Below are 7,796 nucleotides of genomic sequence, written 5' to 3'. Positions count from 1 at the left end.
ATAGATAGATAGATAGATAGATAGATAGATAGATAGATAGATAGATAGATAGAGGTTTGTAGCATCTATAATACATTAAATACTGATTTAATGTTCTACAACATCAAGAAAGACAAAATAATAATAATCGTTACATACAGGCTGAGTCTCCCTTATCCAAAATGATTGAGACCAGAAGTATTTTGGATTTCAAATTACTGTATTTATTTATTTACTTTGGATTTTAGAATATCTGTATTTGCATATACTTACATAGTGAAATATCTTGGAAATGGGACTGAAATTTAAACAAAAAATTCATTTACATTTCATATGCAACTTTTACACATAGCCTGGAGGTAATTTTATACAATTTTCCAAATAATTTTGTTCATGAAACTAAGTTTGGGTATACTGAACTAACAGAAAACAAAGGTGCCACTGTCTCAATCAACCATGGAAAAAGTTTTGGCTTTTGAAATATTTTGAATTTTGGAATTCTGGATGGGGGAGATTCAACCTGTACTTATTTTTAAAGTACCCGTTTCTGCAGACTAAAGTTCTCTAAATGGGCCATTCTTTTCTAAACTTTCTGCTCTTAAAAGAAAAGACACGCCATTAGGAGTGTGGCACTACATTACAATATACCTGCAGGTATATTATATTATATTATATTATATTATATTATATTATATTATAAGATTTTGGGGGTTGGGGTGCACTTAATTGGATGTTATTGTGCATGATGAATTAGACGTTGGTCCATGCATGGTGAATCAGGTACTAAGCCATTTATTAGACAATTAATTTTTAATGGCTTCCAGAGTCAGTGGATTGATTGACATGGCTACTCCTCTGTAAGTAAAATATGCCACTTTTCAAGGTGCTACAGGCATTGTTTGGCATAGTAGTTTGAGTGTTGGACAACAACTCTGGAGTCTAGGGTTTGATTCCCGCTTGGCCATGAAACCTACTTTGTGACCTTGAGCAACATACATACTCTCAGCTTCAAGTGAAGGCAATGGCAAATCTCCTCTGAACAAATCTTGCCAAGAAAATCCCATGATAAGTTTCTCTTAGGATTGCCATAGGTTGGAAATGACTTGAAGACACACAACAACAATAAGCAAGCATTTCATTTATCAAAAACGTATAAAATGGGGGGAAACATATCTTTGTGCTTCAACATGTGTAGGTTTTTAATACAGCATCTGTGGCGCGTTACAGACCATCCGTTTGGGGCGGCCTGTAATTGGCCCTTTCCCCGCCAGATCAGGGCCTCAGCTGCCACAGCGGCAGCCCCTGAGGCCCTGATCCACCGCTTTCCAGGACGTGGGGAAGCGGCAAAAGGCCGCTTCCCCGCGGCCTGGAAAGGGGTGTCCTTGGGGCTTCATGCCCCAAGGACACCCGACGTGTAGAGGCTGCGCCATTGACACAAATCATGGAAGGAGCCCCAGGCGCCCTCGCGTGGCCCCACTACGTCACTTCTGCGCCACCCCATTTGGAGGCGGCGCAGTCGTGACATAGTCATGGCGGGCCCCGTGTGGAACGGGCACTGCCATTTTGTACATCCTGGAGACGTACTAGGGTTAGGTGCATGCATAAGGCATGCACTTTCCCTAACCCTAGTACGTCCCCAGGACACACTTTACGCCCGTGCAGAACAGGCCTAAGTTAGATAATAAAAAAACGCAAGATCACAAAATCTAATTTGCTGTCAAGACAAACCATCACCCAACACCAGTTATGGATAACTTTGGTAGGTCCAGGAGCCAGTTCCAGTCCCCAAAGAAACGACATTTGTTTGTTTACAGGACCTGATTTCTTCAAACTACAGTAATAACGTGGGGTCATTAGATGCTTAAAGGGTGTTGGGTTTATTGTTCTGTAGTTTCTTGTCTGTCCAAAGCCACAGGCCAACTGTTCTAGCCTGGATCAAGGAATAGTTCTGTCACAAATATTATACACACCTTCTGCATCCCCAATAGTGCTGTCATACAGTGTTAAGGTTTAGCTGCTTTCAGATAAGTAGCATTTTCACAAATAATATGGTGTTCAGAATCTGTTTTAAAACCTTGTTTTAAACAAAAATCATTGTTCCTGGAGGCTTTCTGGGGAATTATTTTATTTATTTGGTTTTTTTATGGCAATGATAATCCCCACCCCAAAGCACTCTACGGGCTGCATAAGAGATGGCTGGACCGCATTTTGCCCACTCTTCCCCTACATGATGTGCAAACTTTACAGCACTCTATACATAAATGCTAACAATAATAAAATAATAATGATCTTGAAAGAAGACAGTATTTTTCAGGGCCAAATAAATATTCATAGTTAAAAAAAATAACATTCCCAATAGCAACTAATTCTATTGTTGTTGTGTGTCTTCAAGTTGTTTTGAGCTTATGGCTACCCTAAAGTGAATTTATCATGGGGTTTTCTTGGCAAGAATTGTTCAGAGGGGGGTTGCCTTTGTTTCCTCTGAGGCTGAGAGAATGTGACTTGCCTACGGCCACGCAGTACACCTCCTCCCATATCCCTGCTATTCACATAACAGTTCTCCTTTCTATTAGTTCTGATACAGACATAAATCATAACTGACTAGTTTACTCCTTTATAAAGTTGTATGGTCTGGCAAATCATTCATACACTGAATTTTCTGTTTTTCTCTTTTGTTAGATGCCCACAGACCCTTTGTATTTAAGGCTGTTGATATAAATTTAATTTAAACAATCAAATATGTTTTTTCCTTGTAGATTCTATGAGTTAGGTCTTCTTTGGCTACTTCCACATTCTGCATATGCCAGGCCCTAGCTGGCTGCCAACCAAAGACATACATCGCCAATAAATTATTGATACAGTGAAAAAGAACTCCCTCAGACCTTGAAACTGAGCTGCTGAAAACCAAGCCAAAGGCAGAAGGCTCTCAGAGGAAAAGAAAAGAACAGCTTATACACAGTTGGCAAATACTGAAGAAGGATTTTGGTTGAGTGACATAAGGAGTTCAAGAATGGTCTTTGCTTACATTTTTCTTTCAGGATACATTATGTACAAGTAGAGCTACTCCTCTGGTTACAGGAAATAAAGATAAATGAATACTTAAAAGTAGCCAAGTGGAATCTGTTCATAGATCTCCAAAGATCAGCCATGTTCTAATTGTCTTTTTACAGATTATGTGCTCTATTTTTACAGGCTCTCTGCGTCCAATGGTGGTCTGTATTGTGTAAATGGGCATGGGAAGGTATGGCTGAAATACTCTAGCCACCACTGTCAGAGCTTAGACCAGGTGCATACATAGGTCATAGACTTAATGGCAGTGTGGTGTAGTGGTTTGAGTTTTGGGCTACAACTCTGAAGACAAGGGTTTGATTCCCAGCTCATTCATGAAACTCACTGGGTGACACATGCTCTCAGGTTCAGGGAAAGGCAATGGCAAACCTCCTATAAACAAATCTTGCCAAGAAAACCCCATGATAGGTTCTTAGGGTCACCATCAGTTGGAAATAATTTGGAGGCACACAACAGCAACAACAAAGACTTAAAGGACTTGTCATTCCCTCTTCTCAGGGAATCCTTTGGATTACAGTGTGCCAGTGTGGTGTATGCCAGTGTGGTATAGTGGTTTGAGAACTGGACCATGACTTCAAAGACCAGGGTTCAAAAACCCCTGGATGACCTCACACAAGTCACGCTCTTGCAGTCTCAGAGGAAATGAAGGCAAACTTCCTTCTGATCAAATGTTGCCAAAATAACCCTATGATAGGGTTGCCACACTTGAAGGCACACAACAACAACAATGTATAGGATGGGAGCAAGAAGGAAAACTAGGTCTAATAAAGATTCCCCAATGTCTCTCTAAAGGGCCATAGAGCTTCTTTGTGAAAAACCATAGCATCTAAGGCCCCATTCATACTGGGGTAAAAGACATGGAGGGAACTGGGATGATCCGGATGCCCCTCCCCCGAATCGCTCCGTTAGCAAGTGCCCACTACAAATTGAAATCGAATGCATTTTGACAGAAATCGAATGCATTCTGTAGATTGGCCGCTGCCAATCAAGCTATCGTCATGGTGACGTTTGCAGGGCATCGGGGGAAGTGTCCTCCCTTTTTAAAGAGCCAGGCACAGGGGTTTCAGCGGCTGAAGCAGGGAGAGAGATGCCTCTCTCTCTCTCTCTCTCTCTCTCTCTCTCTTTTAATAAACCTGTGGGCTTTCGGGTCAGATCTGCCCCTGTCCCAGGCAAAGGATGGGATTGCCATGCCTTTTTTTTTAATGCTTTTAAAAGCAACATTAGCTTTCCCTTTGCTTCCGTTGCTGTATCTGCTCAAGAAGACAAATCATTCGCATATTTGCTCAAAAAAAATTGGTAAAAATGTAACATTGATTGTTTGCAACATTTGTAGCTTCTCCCTCTGCAGAAAGCAAGTGCAAGCCTGGCTCCATCTGCCTCTGGAATAGAAACCATGCGCATGTGCGCATGTGCGCTAAAAAAATGGTTAAAAATTAAACATACATTCTGCCATATAAACCATGCGCAGGTGCGCTCAAAAAATATGGTTAAAAATTAAACATACATTCTGGAATAGAAATTGTTTGCATTTGAAAAGGGGGGGGTTTGCCTGACATGAGCTCCGTTCATCCTCCTGCAAGGGAAGGAATGCCTAGCGACAGAGGGCTTTGGGCAGGGGATGCAGGGAAAAGAGGCTCCTAAAGAATGCCTTCCCTTGCTCCCTTCTGCCCAGGGCTCTTTCCTCCTCCCCCTCCCCTCCGATGAGGGGAGGAAATGCCTTGCCCTTTGCCCACCCTCTGACCTAAATCCCTCCCTCAATTTGCCTCGATCGTGATCGAGGCCAAGTTCTCATTCCCAGGACCCGGGGTTTTTAAAAAGAAACGGCATTTGCGCCGATTTCAAAAGACCCACGCTAGGGGCCATTTAACACGGAACGGGTGTGCAAGCCCCGGATTCGCTTGTGTGAGATTCGGGGTGAGTAGGAACTTCACGTGATTGAATCGGTTTCAAAACCGATTTTTTTTGTAATGTGAATGAGCCCTAAAGTGATATAACACTAATATCTAAGGTCTCTTTCACATCAAACAATTATAGCACTTGGGTTCCATTTCAATGCCCACGGCTGCATCTCTGTGGAATCCTGGCATGTGTAAATTGGTGAGGCACTAGGACTCTCTAGCAGATAATGCTAAATACTTCACAAAACAGCAAATCCAGGAGTTCTACAGGATTGAACCATAGCAGTTATCAGAGGGCTATAATTCAAATCCATTTCATTTTTATTATCTTTTTCGGTGACTGGTTGAACAGGTAAAACCAGCAGCAGCCAGGCTGAGAGAGGAAGACATGAAAACTGACCTTCTTGCTTGGCTCAGAAACACACACACACAGAGCAAATATGATGACAGTCAACTGCTAGCAGCTTCATGCCTGACATGTACTTGTGTCATGCTGATGTATAGCAAGAATCTTTGCCTGCCTCTAAAGTGAGGCAATATGAATCAGTTGGGATCTAGTGCCTTTAGGGTATTTAGACCTTAACAGTTATAGATTTACATATTAATTGCATATTTAGTGGTAGCCACATTGGCAATATAGCAAAGTACAATAACAATAACAATGTTTTCATGCAGTTTCACTGAATTTCCACTCCTCTCTTTGGCATTTCAGTAGCCTCTTGGTTCATTGATTAAACAGTATGAGTCCATTTGTGTCCAGCATATGTCCAAAGGCTAGGACTAGGCATCCATTTGGACACAAAACTATTACTTTAAAAATGCTGCCTCATGGTTGGGCTGGCCCTGGTTATGGAGAATTATCTGAGAGGAGCAAAGAACACCCAAAGGATTGCCTGATTTCTTTTTTTTTTGAGTGCTGAGTCCAAATTTTTCCCTTCTGAGTGCTGTTTTTTCTGCCCATGGGGGAAAAATCAGCTCTTCCAGGCTGGGTTTTATTTGCTGCATAGATAATGACCAAGAGATTCATTCTACAATGACTTTTACCATACATGGAGTGAGAAATGCCAGATGTCCAAGCTAGGTCACAGAAAGGAAAAGGCACTAGGGATGATATTGAAAATATACAATAGAACTATTTGAAGATGGACCTACAAGTTTAGAAAGTGAAGTGGAAACTGTATGCAGAGCACCAGGGAGAAATAAATTGCCAGGAATAGATGGCACACCAATTGAGTTACTTCAAACTACAGAGACAGAATCTACTCTAGTTCTGTCAATAAATATGAAAAAAACAAAAACAAAAAACAATGGTCCACAGATTGGAAACACTCAATATATACATTCCAATTCCCAAGAAAGTGGACACCAGGGATTACAGTAACCACTCAACCATTGCATTAATCTCCCATACAAACAAACTGATGCACAAAATTCTACAACAAAGACTTTCACTATATATGAAGTGAAAAATGCCAGATGCTCAAGCTGGAATTAGGAAAGGAAGGTACAAAGGATCATATTGCAAACATACAGTGGATAATGGAGTGCACCAAAGAATTTCAGAGGAAAATCATTCTGTGCTTTATAAATTGTAGCAAAGCCTTTGATTATGTAGGTTATAAAAAACTATGGATCACTCTTAAAGAAATGAGTGTGCCACAACATTTGGTTTTCCTGATGTGTAATCTGTACATAGAACAAGAGGTTACTCTCAAAATACAGAGAAACATAATGATTTCCGATTGGCAAGAGGGTCAGACAAGGTTGCACTTTATCATTCTGTTTAACTTGTATGCTGAATAAATCATACACAAAGCAGGATTAGACTTAGAGGAAGAACCCTGGTGGTGCAGTGGTTAAATGCCTCTATAGCAGCCACTCACTCAAAACCATACGGTTGTGAGTTCATGACCAGAAAAAGGGCCCAAGCTTGACTCAGTTTTGCATCCTTCTGAGGAGGTCGCTAAAATGAGTACTCAGATTGTTGGGGGCAAATTAGTTTACAGTTGTAAACCGCTTGGACACTGCTTAGGTGGTACGGAGCGGTATATAAATGAAGCTTGTTTATTTCAATATATACAAATGAAGAAAATAGCAGAAAATAGCAAAGACTTGGAACAATTACTTAACAAAGTAAAGGAAAAAAGTGCAAAGGCAGGTTTACAACTGAATGTTTTAAAAAATGACTACAGATGATTTGTTTAAAGTAGATGATGAAGATATTGAAATGGATCAAGATTTTCCATACTTTGGCTCAGTCATTGATCAGAATGGAGACTGATAAATCAGAATTAAAACAAGAAATCAGAAAAAGACTAGGACCTGAAAGTGCAGCTAGACAAGATAATAATTATAAAGATATATACTTGAATACTAAAGTTAGAATTGTCCATAATACTGTATAGTATTTCCAATTTCTATGTATGGTTCTGAAAGCTGGACAGTGAAGAGAGCTGATAGAAAGAAAATCAACTCATTAGAAATGTGATGCTAGAGGAAATACTATGGACTACTAAAAAGACAAATAAATGGGTATTAAAGCAAATAAAGTCTAAACTTTCCCTAGAAGTGAAGATGACTGAACTGTGACTATCATACTTTGGACATACGATGAGAAGACATAACTCACTAGAAAAGATAATAATGTTTGGCAAGGTGGAAGGCAGTAGAAAAAGAGGAAGATCACATTTCAGATGGTTAGATTTGAATGAGGAAGTCAGGGCCCTGAATCTGCATGATCTGAGGTGGGCTGTTGATGATAGGGTGACTTGGAGGTCTCTTTGTCATGTGGTTGCCATAAATTGAAGTCAATGGCAGTTAAGGACAACATAGAGGGAAAGAACTGCATCA

At 40.5% G+C, this 7,796-nt stretch overlaps 1 long non-coding RNA gene across 1 annotated transcript in view; it reads left to right on the top strand.

Moving 5' to 3' along the window:
- Positions 1-3,007, top strand: part of LOC121919049 — a 30,208-nt gene extending 27,201 nt beyond the window's left edge. The window contains exon 3 of the long non-coding RNA XR_006101381.1: positions 2,736-3,007. This is a non-coding gene — a long non-coding RNA (uncharacterized LOC121919049). The remainder of the gene's footprint in view (positions 1-2,735) is intronic.
- Positions 3,008-7,796: the final 4,789 nt, after the last annotated feature.

This window comes from Sceloporus undulatus, chromosome 1 (genome assembly GCF_019175285.1).
Source record: "Sceloporus undulatus isolate JIND9_A2432 ecotype Alabama chromosome 1, SceUnd_v1.1, whole genome shotgun sequence".
Taxonomy (NCBI): domain Eukaryota; kingdom Metazoa; phylum Chordata; class Lepidosauria; order Squamata; family Phrynosomatidae; genus Sceloporus; species Sceloporus undulatus.
Note: the sequence above shows the minus strand (reverse complement) of the source record. Positions and strands in the feature narration are given on the sequence as shown.